This window comes from Columba livia, chromosome 7 (assembly GCF_036013475.1).
Source record: "Columba livia isolate bColLiv1 breed racing homer chromosome 7, bColLiv1.pat.W.v2, whole genome shotgun sequence".
Classification (NCBI taxonomy): domain Eukaryota; kingdom Metazoa; phylum Chordata; class Aves; order Columbiformes; family Columbidae; genus Columba; species Columba livia.
In genome coordinates this window covers 11,852,735-11,865,682 of record NC_088608.1, presented here as the reverse complement: position 1 = coordinate 11,865,682, position 12,948 = coordinate 11,852,735, and the positions used below count along the sequence as shown (strand labels likewise).

The 12,948-nt window shown below is 41.5% G+C and overlaps 1 protein-coding gene across 7 annotated transcripts in view; it reads right to left on the bottom strand.

Annotated features, from left to right (window-relative positions):
* The window catches only part of SEMA5B (semaphorin 5B), a 269,944-nt gene that overhangs the window by 235,582 nt on the left and 21,414 nt on the right, over positions 1 to 12,948 (bottom strand). Inside the window, exon 2 of one of the 7 annotated variants that reach the window (XM_065070521.1) lies at positions 2,421 to 2,504. The exons of the other annotated variants lie outside the window; for them this stretch is intronic. The gene's annotated coding sequence lies outside the window, so the exon portion shown is untranslated. The remainder of the gene's footprint in view (positions 1 to 2,420; positions 2,505 to 12,948) is intronic. 7 annotated transcript variants of the gene reach the window in all.

Sequence of the window (12,948 nt, the reverse complement as noted above, 5' to 3'; positions counted from 1 at the left end):
CTGTATTTACAAAATGGGAAAAAGTGCACAGGAAAAACTGATAGCAGAACCAGAAATAGTCCCTCAGCTCCCCAGTCCCAGGCCAAAGTCAAATACGCTAAGCTACGCTTGTCTCTCAGGAAGCTGCTATGGTCAACTCCCTTCAAGTGCTGCATTAGTGTTTCTGGATGTGTTGGGCTTATTTTAAATAACTCCTACTCGGAGAGAGTACGCAGGCTAACTTGTGCGTAAAATATGCTAGTATGCTTTTCCGATTTGATGCCTATAATATCCTGCATGGTTCATGCTAGACAGAAAGAAGAAAAAAGCTGCAGGATACTATCTGCTTCCACCACACTGCTGAGCTGGCAGGGGATACGGACATGCATGGGGAAGTCAGGAATTGATTGGCAAATATGTCCTATCTGTTCCAGTTCTGGTCACATTAACAGCAAGGCTCCTGTGAGTTATCTCTGCTGAGTATGCTCAGTGCCAGCTGGGGAAAGGAATACTATTCACCTCCAACTCCTACCTTACCAACTTTGTTGTCACACTGTGAAAATGCCAGAGACACATCAGAGCTGCAGAATTTAGAGTTAAAGTCGTCAATATGGAGAGAGGAGACAGACGTCTCCCAGATCTGCACACTCATCAGGTCTCTTTTTCCCTGACGGTTTTGATTCTGCCCATCTCAAAGATGCACTTTTGACCACTGCAGCATTTGAGCTCTGCTCTCCTCACAGCATGTGAGCTGTCTGACCCCACAGCTGATTGGGGTGACAAGTGACATCTGACAAAGAATGACAAGAGAGAATATCTGCAGAGTTAAGATATGCCAAAGAGGACCCTGGCACATAGAGCTTAGGCCCTTACCTGGAATAGTAACACTTAGGTCCACAGATACTGTTTGAATTTGATCATCTTCTCAGTTCTTGAGGAACAGATTGGGACCAAAGTCAAAAGAGGAACCTAGCTAAGTAGGAAAATAGGAGCTGCCTTTAAGAAGGGATGTATTCAGTTGCTCTCCCCAGTCTAGGCAAGTGTACAATGTGCTCCAGACTTCTTTATATGCTGGTTCCACTAAAAAAAAATACAATTAATTTAGTCAAATGGGGGGATCACTCACCTAGAGACAACAATGCAGTCCACACCTGAAGGCTAAAGAACTGCTTACAGAGCCACAGCTTTCCAGGAAAGGATTTAGGGAGTCAGAGCAAGCAAGCAACTCAACATGAGTTTCCAATGCAAAGCCTTACATCAACAACAAAAGCAGAGCTGAAGCAGAAAGGTCATTTAACTTGAGTTGAAATAGTATATACCCTAACCCAGTTCATCTGCACTAAACCAGCAGGAGCTTTCCTCCACCTAATGAGCAGCTGACCTAAGAGGGCAGTAACCCCAGCACCACTACTGCCCAAAGAGAACATGGGAACACAGATTTGACATTTACAAGCTGGAAAGAACATAATAAAAACGGTGAAGACAGCTTTGTATTTTCTGAAATGTCTCAGGAGGGTGTAAGATGGGAAGCAGCAGTACTGTGGGAATGTCCTCTACATTTCTGAGCGATATGACAGAACGTGCTTCTAACTTTGGCACTTGAAGACTTCTCGTTTTCTTTGCTCCAGCAGTTAACACAGGGGATATGCCTGACACAATGGACCGCACACCAGGAAAAAGCTCTGGAGGCCTTTGGGAAGCACTCACCCATGCCAGGGTGCAGCACTGTGCTGACCCCCTGCTCCAGGCACAGCCCGTGGGAAGCTGAAGGACCCACCACCCAGCTGCACCTGCAGCAGGGGCTCATCGAAGGAATGGGACAGCGGTGACAGCTCCACAGCAAGCGGAGGGCAGATGGCTCTCAGGGACTAAGGGAGCTCTCTGTACATGCCCAGCCAGTATCAATGTGATCAGTACAGTCCACACTCCATACTGGTCCAAGTATTTTCTTACACAGCACCTAAAATTTTTGCATCTCCAAATCAGCAATGGCTAAACATATCTAAGGACCTGCTATGAAGTAGAAAGAATATCAGCTTTCCCTCATTCACAGAGCCATCTCTGTGTGGCCTGGAAAGCCCACAGTGATGGTGCAAAATGAAAAACTGCCAGCACAGCTTGATATAAACGCATGCAAATGCATCCAGGATACATACATATTCCATGCAGAGGAGGGCAGGCTAAGCTGCCGTTGCAGCATGTGCATACTAAGTGGAGGCTTTGCAGTGCTACTGAACAGAAAGCATGAGGTGTCTATTTGCACAGACAAACATGATAGTCAGATTTAATTATTCTCTGTGGATGGCTCTGAAACAAAATACTAACACACCAAACAGTGTTCTAATGAGGGGATCCCATCCCTGAAGACCTGTTAGTTCAATTTATATAGCAGAAGATACAGGGACAGTCGTGTCTGAATAATTGGAAAACGAGCCACATACCTAAAACATTCCGAATTGCAATGTGGTTTCACTTGTCATGCAGTTTTCCACACCTTTTTCCTTTGCTTGGCTTTGTTCTGTTTTCTGACAATACAAGAGATGAAAAAGAAATTTCTGTTGGCAAGCCCCAACATACACCATATTCTAAAAATGTTCGGGGTTAATGAGGCTTTTCTGGAAAATGCCATTTTCTCCACACATGTAACTCACAAGACATGGGAGCTCTTTGACCTTAGAGCAAGCTGAAAACTTAAAATGCAGCTCAGCAACCTGAAGGACAGTCTCTGTGATTAAATACGGCAATGTAGACAATCCAGGTTCAATACTGATTCTGCCTCTGATACCTGCTCAGTCCCTCAGTCTGAGCCCCTGGTCATCACCTTGAAAATGGAGTTCAAAAACTGAGTTCATAGTAGGTCTTCAGCAACATGATTTGTGCATGTGCTACAAATAGTTCTAGAGGGTACTAATAATTTAGGGCAACTATAACAATACCACTCCATGGATCTTGCTCTGGATTCAACTTTTTGCTAGACTAACAAGAATAACAAGCCAGCTGAGACAGTCACTCCCCTGCCAGAGTAACCCAGCTGTAAATCTTGAAATCTGTCCCAGAGTCTTGGGACATTTCATCTTGGACTCATCTTTAGTTTAAATCACCAAGAAAGAAAATTCAGCATTTGACTGAAAGCACTGACGTGCAGAGCAATCCTTACTGATCAAAGAAAAGTGATTATCTGCTCTTTTTTGAGAAGGGAAATGACTGTTCCTAAAGAAGAGATCACAAATGCCAATGTGCATTTTCAATAGGATTCTGAATTATATTTCACAGCTCCAGATAAAAATTAATGACCTTTGCGTTGTGGAGAATGCTCCAACTGGGATCACTATTTCTTTTATTTCTTATGCCTTACAGTACAGACACAGAATAAAATGTCTTCACAGATATAATTGCGTTATATCACGATACTAGACAGACATGGTGCTGAGACCAGACAATAATTTACTCATTAAGGCTCTGATCCAGTTTCCATTGAAATCAATGTAAAGGTTTCCTCTGCCTTGAATGACTATTGACTGGATCAATCTTTTTGTCTTCATAGCTGGAAACGGCAATTTTGCCTTACTGCTCTGTGACCTTGCTTTCTCATTAAACTTCACTCAAGGGATTCATAAGATATAGAATACTGCATATGGAAGATAACTCGAGATTTATTATACCCAGTCATGTCTAAATAGAGTAGTGACAAGCAGGCGAACATACTTCTTTTCCTACCGTGCAGTCTGCTGGCCATGGTGAGTATGTCAAGTTTTACTTTATGCAAGAGTTTACACATAATATCCAGATCTCACCCCTTACAAAGACATGGAAATATGTGCCATGGGGTAAAGTAAGGACGATTCGAACTGTGAGACTGCTGGGGTTTGCTGATGTTGATTTGAATTGGACACTTAAACACGCATATAACAAAAGTTGAGCTGTTTGTGCTCTTCTATTGAACTCTGCTGGGTCATCCAGTCTCTTCCTCTCGCACACAACCACATCATTGATCCCTTTCATGAACAACCATGATCCACATTAAACACATTCCCCTTTTCAAAAGCTGTGACTGAACCCTGCCCCTCACTTCTCTAGTGGCTGGAACATTACAGTTTCCAGCTTGAACTCACTCACAACCAACGCACATGTATCTAATCCTGTGCCAACTTAGTCTTTAAGCTCCAATCGTTCTTTTCCTTCCCTGGTATTAACACTCATGGTGTATTTATGGGCACTCATATCCACTTTCCACCTCAGCTTTGCTGGGATAAGCAAACCAGGCTATTTTCGTTTCCTCTCTAATGATGTTTTTTCACTCTGTTAGGAATATTTTGCACCTTGCAGTACTTTAAGCTACATGCAAAGGTCTAGACAAATTATTATATTTTACAGCCAGATTAAGCCATTATGACTTCCTGAATTACGCTGGCTATAGAATATCACCTGTAATTCCTGCATTTTGGCCATAATTTCAGGTTGAACTAGGGCATGTACTTAATAGGCAGCAGAGAAACAAATCCATAATACTCTAATGCATCAATCCCCAATTGTGCTCAGGTACCAAAATGATCAGAGGCTCAGTAAAGGATGTACAGAGGGTAGAGCAGTAAAAACCAGAGGCCATGAAAAATGCTGTATTGTTTTAAAAAATATACATTCTATGACACAGTGAGCATCACAAAGTGCTTTCAAAGTTAAAGGATAAACTTGTTATTCATCCAACAATTATAACAATATCAAGCGTTTCTTTACAAGGAAGACTCCTAGAAACAGTTCCACTTGTTTTTGGTTTTGTGCAAATATCTAAAAATCAATCCAGGAGTGCAGAGAGAAGACCATAAAGAAGAAAACACAGAGGTGGAAAGGGAAATTGATTTAAGATAAAAGCAAAACTAGCTTTGAGGTTTTGGTCCAAACCAAAAAATATATGGAAAAGATAATTGCAATATTGGTTTTACATTCTGTTTTGTAAACAATAACACAATGCAACAATAGGTCTTCATGCAGCCCGCAGATCTTCAGCTGGTGCAAGTCAGCCGTACACAGAAATGTCAGTCCCAGCAGGATCCAGGACACCCTTGGACCGACCAGTTCAAAAGGAGCTGAGCATTCCTGAGAGGCTCCTGCTCCTTTATCCTAATGATTCCAGTCATCTGGCCCTGAAGCTCACTCCTACTAGTAATGCCTTTTTCGATTCATGACTGCTTTGAAGCAAGTGCACAACTATTTGCAGATGAGGTACTAATTCTGCATGAGCAAATACAGTACAACCTGTGGCTTAGCTGTAAGAACTCCTGAGCACCCACAGCTTCCATTAGCTTCCTCTGAAGCTCAGAGTCTTCAAAAGCAGAGCCAGCATGGCCTCAGGGCCGGATTTTTCCCCAGCCCCAGAAGCACTGAAAACTAAAACATAAGGGTTATCAAAGGAGTGAGTGAAAATGTACTAGATTGTATAGAGTACATTAAATTAATACTAAATGTGTATCTATCTAGTGCTCCCTGCCCCTAGTCTGCCAGTGAGACACCAACCAGGACAGCTCCACAACTGGGAAAGCAGATGGGCTGCGATATTTTCATTATGAAGAACCAGGCAAGGTCCTACTGCTCACAGGCCCATGAACATATGCTTCCTCAGGACCAATGCTTTACGTGCTAAAAAAGGCGATGCACTGGATAAAACTATAAAGGTGTTCTAGTTTAAAAAAGAGGATCTGTGAATGTTGGGATTTTTCCATTACCGGTCATATAAACTCAGCTGCAATAAGAACATGAGTATTGTTATGTCCGAATCTACAGCTCTCCTGTGATGCCTGGATTTAACTTCCAGTAAGCCTGCACTTATATTAACGTAACTTTCTTTTCCAGTTTTCTTTGGCTCTGTTTTCCAGGCCTTTGTATTTTGATACAGAGCATAGAAAGCAGTACATAAAGTGTTTTAGAAACAGTATATCCTATAGATTTAGGGTAAGACATATATTAAGGATATGAACTGAACAACTGAACTACCTCTGCACCTTCACAGGCTTTTGCAAATATTGCAGCCATCATCCTATCTTCATTTCTGAAAGCAATGGTGCTTTAAGATCTGGCCTTCTTGCTATCAGCTTAATTAAAAGCTTCATTAAATGAACTGTTTCACTTTGTACTGAAACAAATTAGGAATACTTACATGATCAGTCAGCTGAGCAGCAGATAATGAACAGCTGAGAGACACTAACAACCTAAATCAGTACAGCTGTTTAAAAGGCATGGGCATGACTATCTCTCAAAATTTTCTGTATCCTTGTGAAACAGATAAATATGCTAATAGATACACCCCGCCCACACCTAGATTTCTTAATTACCCTTGTGTGGTCCGCTGTAGCCATAAGGGATCCAGGACAGACCTGAGGGCAGTAACCAGAGTCTTCCTGTACTGCACCCACTTCTCAGCCAGTATCTCTCCTTTGGGTGTTGGCAGCAGCACCAGGCAGGTTCCCTGTTTAGCTGAACTCCCCCCAGCAAGCTCCTCTTGACAAACACTGCATTTTTGTCTACAAACAGCTGTGAAGCTGATTTTATTGTTGTCCATAAACAGACTGCATTTGCAAATAAATAAATAAATAAATAAATAAATAAATAAATAAATAAATCACAGAGGAAGTCCTAGCAGTTTCTTGAATGCTCATGTAAATGTGCTTTGGCTTGAGAATCTGGACAACTGACTCATTAAAGCCCCCCCCTCGCTTACTGAACACTTTGCCATTCACTCTGATGTTCGACAGACTTGCATAAGACTTGTCTATGCTACACCATTGGCCACCAACAGACTATGGCTATGCAAAACCACAACGCATTCTTCTCAAGCAACTTTAAAACTGAAACTTGCCTGCTTAAAAGTCTAAGTGTACGTTACTTTGAGTAAGAAACAAATTTATCAAGACTCAAATCCTTTTGTGAAGACAAAAACGGAGCTATATTTACTGAAAGCAGTTGCTGTGATTTATATAAGGGATACAGAACCTCAGAGAAGGTACCTCTTAGCACAACCCACTGATTTATGGACACAGAGGCCTAAGCAATACATTTTATTTCCTAGAAGGGTCATCTTGCCCCGACTACCAAAGTAGGCAATATGAGCTGACATCACACATAAGAATAGATTCTCTGGATGTACATACAGATGCCTATGATAATCTTTAACACAAATCCACCCCTGAGACACAGGTGAATAGGAAAGAATTTGAAACAAACTCCTACTTATTTCTAATCCAGGAAATCAGGGTAAAATTCCTCAATGGGGTTTAGGTTTTCTATTTGTTTTGTTTTGTTTTACAGAGGAAGAAAATCGGTGCTCCCAGAATGAGGAGGTGCTGTATGCCAAATGTCAGCATGGAGCACGTTTTTACAGCCAGCTTCTAAACCCATGAATAAAGAAAAGGGCTTAGCGGAAATACTGACAGAAGTTTAACCACAGTGGGCCAAAGTTAGCCCTATGTAGGTGCAGGCAACTCCACTGATGCTAATGGATTTACACCAAGGCTAGAGTTGGCCCAATGCCTCTAGCTGGCACAGCTAAAATCTGCAGGCGTGATACAGAAAGACGGCAGCCTGGAGAGACTGGATGCTTCCCCCTGAACCTGTTGGGATGCATGTTCATCAGAATGGATTGCATCAGTTCCTCCATGAATGAGCACCTGCAGATTCACCCATGATCAGCTCTAAAGAAACTCAGTGCCAGCTTTTCAGGGGGCAATGATTATGGATTACAGTGCTCCTAATAAATTGTAAAGCTTGAGGGATGATAATGCGCTCCTCACTGGCAGAAACCTCCGTCAGGCCCCTTTTTGCACGCAGCGCTGTGCTTGGGGTTTTTAAGAGAAAGACCACACAGGGATTTTGACATCCTGTAAATGGAAAGCTGTAGCTGGTTTCTAAACATGATGAATCCAATCCGGAGGGCCTTAGCTTCAGCAGGGAATGAATGCTCAAGCTCAGGGAAAACAATGGTGCATTATCAAATTAATTTCACAGTGCAGATCACGTGAGATTCCCCAGAGTCCCTCCAATGCCAAAACACAATCCGATTGTGTAGATCAGCAGCACAACTGCTGTCATCAAGGGTAAATTAACTGGCCAGACTCATCCCTGGTGTAACCTCGCTTGAATCACTGAGTAGGTCAGTGGGATCCTGCAAAAGACAATTTGAAGATGGAATTTGACCTGCTTCACGTTTTGTCTGTAAGTGGAATTTCTAATCGATGTCTAGATTAGTATATTCTGCTCTGGTAAGGAGCTCCATATAGGCATATATTTAGTTCATATAGAGTCCCACTGCTTTGAAGTAAATAATGCTTGCTCCATTTTCATTAATGGAAAAATAATGGGTCACAGCAGGCAGCCTCTGAATCCTACACACACAAGGAAGCATAAATACCCATATGCAGCCTGACATAGACTGCATCTCTATCATAATCAAACTAAAAGTGAAAGGCTACAGTCCTGCAAAGAATTCTGCATGGGCACATCTAGAAATGTACCTTTTGAAACATTTGTCAAAAAGCTGTCCTGAGCAAAGCAGCTTTATCTCAGCAAATGCTGAGAACCTTGACGAAGTGTGCACACACTGAAATAGTTCAGCACAGCACAAGATCTCACAACACTGTGGAAACCAACATGACAAGTACGTCAGGGATTTAACTAAAGACATTCAGTGTTAGATGTATGGCCTGCTACCATGAGCTGAAAGATGAAAAGTTTCTGACTGCAACTTCTGTAGCTTCATTACAGCCCAAGTCCCTGAAGATGAGGCAGACACTTAGCAAGAGCTACACAAGCAACTTGCAGCCTGAGTTCTACATTTCACATGCTTTAAATTTGTTGGCATTTTCTCATGAAAGGTGATGCTTATTCACAGTTCAAAAAAACGGTTGATACGGAAGAGAACAGTGGTATCATACATGACACAAGAGGTATGGAACAAGCTGTTCAACAACACAAAGGGCAAGATCATGTATTTAGAAAACAGCAGGAATATTGTGGATATCACTGTCTAGAAAGAGGAAAATAAAGACTTGTGTATTCACGAGCACATGAACCATTAACAGGACACAGTGCTAAAAGGACAAACTAAACCACATCACGGTATTAAAACACATTTTTCTGGCAAAGGTGGGAAAGCATTAATGAAGCTGTACAGTACAGTTCTCTTTCATATCCAAAGAAGACAAATTCAAACTTTAGTAGATCCAGAGAAAAGCTACTTATGCTATCAGACACTTTTTTAATCTCATGAACTTAGACTGTTTAGCCTAGTAAAACAAAAGCTTAGAGGAGAGATAATTACTGACTGAGATGATTACTGATATATATATTTATATATATCAGGTATAATAGAGCTTTTTAGGTTAAAAGAAAGTGTTCAGACACAAAACCAAATTATATAAACTATCTCTGAATAGAATTAGTATAAACCTTCGAAAATATTTCTGACCAGAGGACTGAGTTTCTTTAACAGTTTTCCAATGAGAATAGTGAGGACAAGATACCCACCTGCTTTAAAAAAGGCTCTTGCTAGATGTATGAAGGGCTCTACAATATACCATCTTCCAAAAGCAGAGAGCAGAGTCAATATTCCTGAGACGTCATCCGAGTCCTGCATCTCTGTGAGGTATTTGAGACTCCACAGCCCTGGTGAGGCACCAGGGTCCCACTGTGCTTGGCACTATACATGCACTCATCACAAAATGATGGACTCTTACTATACTGTAGTTTTTCTGTGTCTTGTCTTACCTGACAGATTCAAAGAGCCTCTTACTTAAAAATTAATAAAACAATTTGGCCAAAATTTAAGTCAAGACTACAGGACTTAAGAAGAACCGGAGGGGAGTAGAAGCTGAGGAAGAACATACTTCAAAACCCAGAGTGTTAATACAGGACGAATAAAAACCTACAACAACTACAATCTAAAGGAATAACTGGGCTTAGGCAATTAAAAAAAAAAAAAGTAAACCTTGTGGCAGCATGATACCTGTTGTCAGATGAACACAAAAATTGACTCTATGGGTGCTCCTAGGCCATTGCAAATGAGAAGCGAAGCACGTGAACCTAAACAAAACAACCTCCAGCAAGACTGTGGAGATGAGCAGCTGGAGTGATAACATCTAACTGCAGCTCAACTTCAACAACACATTTGATTGCAGAGTCTGCTGCACAGAGAATCAACCACCAAAGAGCAAGTCATCACACCGTGGTCCCATGATGTGGGCAGTCATACCAGCACACTGCAGGCAGCTGCAGCAATGAGCCTTCCCTGACACTTGCAAATTCTATACGGTATATATATTTGGGGGTGTAATGAATTATTTGCCTGACATATTTAGAAAGCTCTAATTAATTTAGTGATCGATGCTCTAAAACTACTGAGTGAAGTTAAGATTGTTTTTTAAATTGTTAAATTACATCTGTGAATTAACAGGAGCAGGGCTGAGTAATCGCCACTTGGTGTTCATGTATAGTTCATTCAGTTCAATTAAGTTCTGCTGTATAATGGAGAGGAGAAAATAGCCAAACTACTATTGCAAGAATCTGGGTGAAAACTAATACAGTTTACAAGAGTAAGAAAAATGGTAGATTTTTTTTAAACCTTTTAAAGAAAATAAGTCTGAGATTTATTAAGGAGGCAAGATATGTACTGTTACTGCTAGAATTATCTCATGCTTAGAGCGAGGAAGTATTTTGTGAACTATCCTTATAAGACATTCCACCCTGTCCAGCAATACAGTCACATATAAAGTGGGAAACAGCAAGTCATGCAGATGCACAAATGTTTTAGGAGAGAAGGTAAGGAATACTATAGACAATTGAAACGCTACAGAGAATTACATGCAGACACAAATATGGGATGTCTTGAACATTCTTGGTATAGGGAACATCTGGAACAATTCCTCCCAGAAAGGAGCCTAAATATTCCTTGTATCTTGTTCAGGTTTTACCTTAATACCTACCACTATGGTAGGAGAGAATCAGTAAAAAAATAATAACAATACCATTGGCATCAAGGATTAAAAAGGATTGATTGCATTTTTAGGGCAGAAAATATATATCATTTTTTGCTGTGCTTTACTGGCTGGTTGGTGAGCTTGCTTGTTACAGCTCTGAGGAGGGTAATTTAGAAGAGGGGAGTTAGTTGATAGGCCAAAAGTGAATATGGATCCATATTCTCCAAATTCATCAATCCTAATTCTCTGTATGGATAAATTTCTCGACAGCCCCTCTCTCTTAGTGTAAAAGCTCCAGAAAATCAATCAATATACTACTTTTGTTATTTTCCACACACACATTCTCCCTAGCTGTGGCTGCCTTGGTCCCCTTGGTGACATTGCTTAGTGCCTACTCACACAGAAGCCCAACACACCTTTCTCTGGAGATTTATTCTCCTCTGTAACTCACCATGGCAGCAAGAATATAAATTGCTCCAATTTGCAATCTGTTCAAGACTCAGTGGCTCAAAAGCAAAGTGCGCTGAGGTATGAAATGGATGGATACTGACCATGATAAGACAGTTTGGATATCAGAATTACTTCTTACCTTAAAGATAATGACCCCAGCAACATCCTACCCTTTGGCAGAGGAACTTAGCACATGAATCACGATTATCTCCCTCAATTCTGCACCAAAGATCTGGTTGTATCTGAGACTTCTCAACTTGTGAGAATCCAGACCCAGGTCGAGATCTGTGGAATGCTGCTCACGTCCTCTTTAAGCCGTGACATGACAAGCAATGCTCTTCCACACCATCAGCAGAGGGGCTGTTACCATGAATTCCTGGCGCCAGTGCCTTCTCTGTACACGTGCTGACAGATGCAACTACTCTTGATCTATCAGCGAACTCTTCACCTTCGAGAGGTCCACATGAGAAAGACAAAACCTTTTACACATCCATCTTTCTCAATTTGCCAGGCACACCAAGAGGAAGCACACAAAGCGATGGTAACTGACTGAGCAGCAGACAAACACCGTAACATTGTGCTGCGCAGGCAGCACAGTCAATTCCTGCAGCAGACACTCATTTGATCACAAGTGGTTCTGCTGGCAATTTACTTTTCTTGATCCCACAGAAAAAGAGTTTTAGTCTCTGCTTTAAACTTGACTTCTACTTGGTGCCCTCAGGAAAATCAAGGCTAGATAAATGATTTTCAAAGACAAGACAGTTTCTTTTTTTCAGATTCAGAAAATGATTTTGTCTTGATGAATAATACAGGCTTTATCCGTTTAACTTACCTCAGAGCTACAAAGCACCTCTGCTCTCTCCAGGTAACCAAGGACACATGCATTTTTAACACACCTGTCTCAAAATGAGTTTGCAGGCCAGGCAGCCAAAAAATCCATCCTGTAGCTTGGATAATGAGATATGGAGCCATTTGAAACCACTCAACATGCAGCTCCACACTGCCACTTCTGCAGATTCCCTTTATTAAGCAGAGCTCCATTGTAAAGCTTTTCCCTTTTTTGGGGGAGTGAAGTTATGCAAACCCAGTATTTTTAGAAGCATCACATACTGCCAGAGCTCCACAGAAACCTGAGACTTCTACAGAAGTAGAGGGAAACATCACTGGTTAGTCCACATCAAAACACAGCTAATTTAGCCAGAGAAAGTTACAGTCTCCTCTGAGTTTGCTGGATCTAACACCAACATTGTCTTGACATGACCCTTTCCCTCTCATTTCTAATTCCTTCTTGCACCCACACACTGAATTTCTCCTCTCCCCACTCTAACCACTTGTGCTTTTGACATCATATCCCAGCGTGTTCCTACGTCACTCAACATCTCCATCATTTGGTTTGTGAGCAAGGCAAATAATCCAGCCCCACATCAAAGCAACAAGTAGGAGCGATCTGAAAACTGCACAGGTTTCAGTAATGGAAGACAGCAAGGAACAAGCAAGGTCTTATTGCCAAACAGCGAGGAAAATTAATGAGGCTTTCAAACGCCCAACTGGCAGGGTT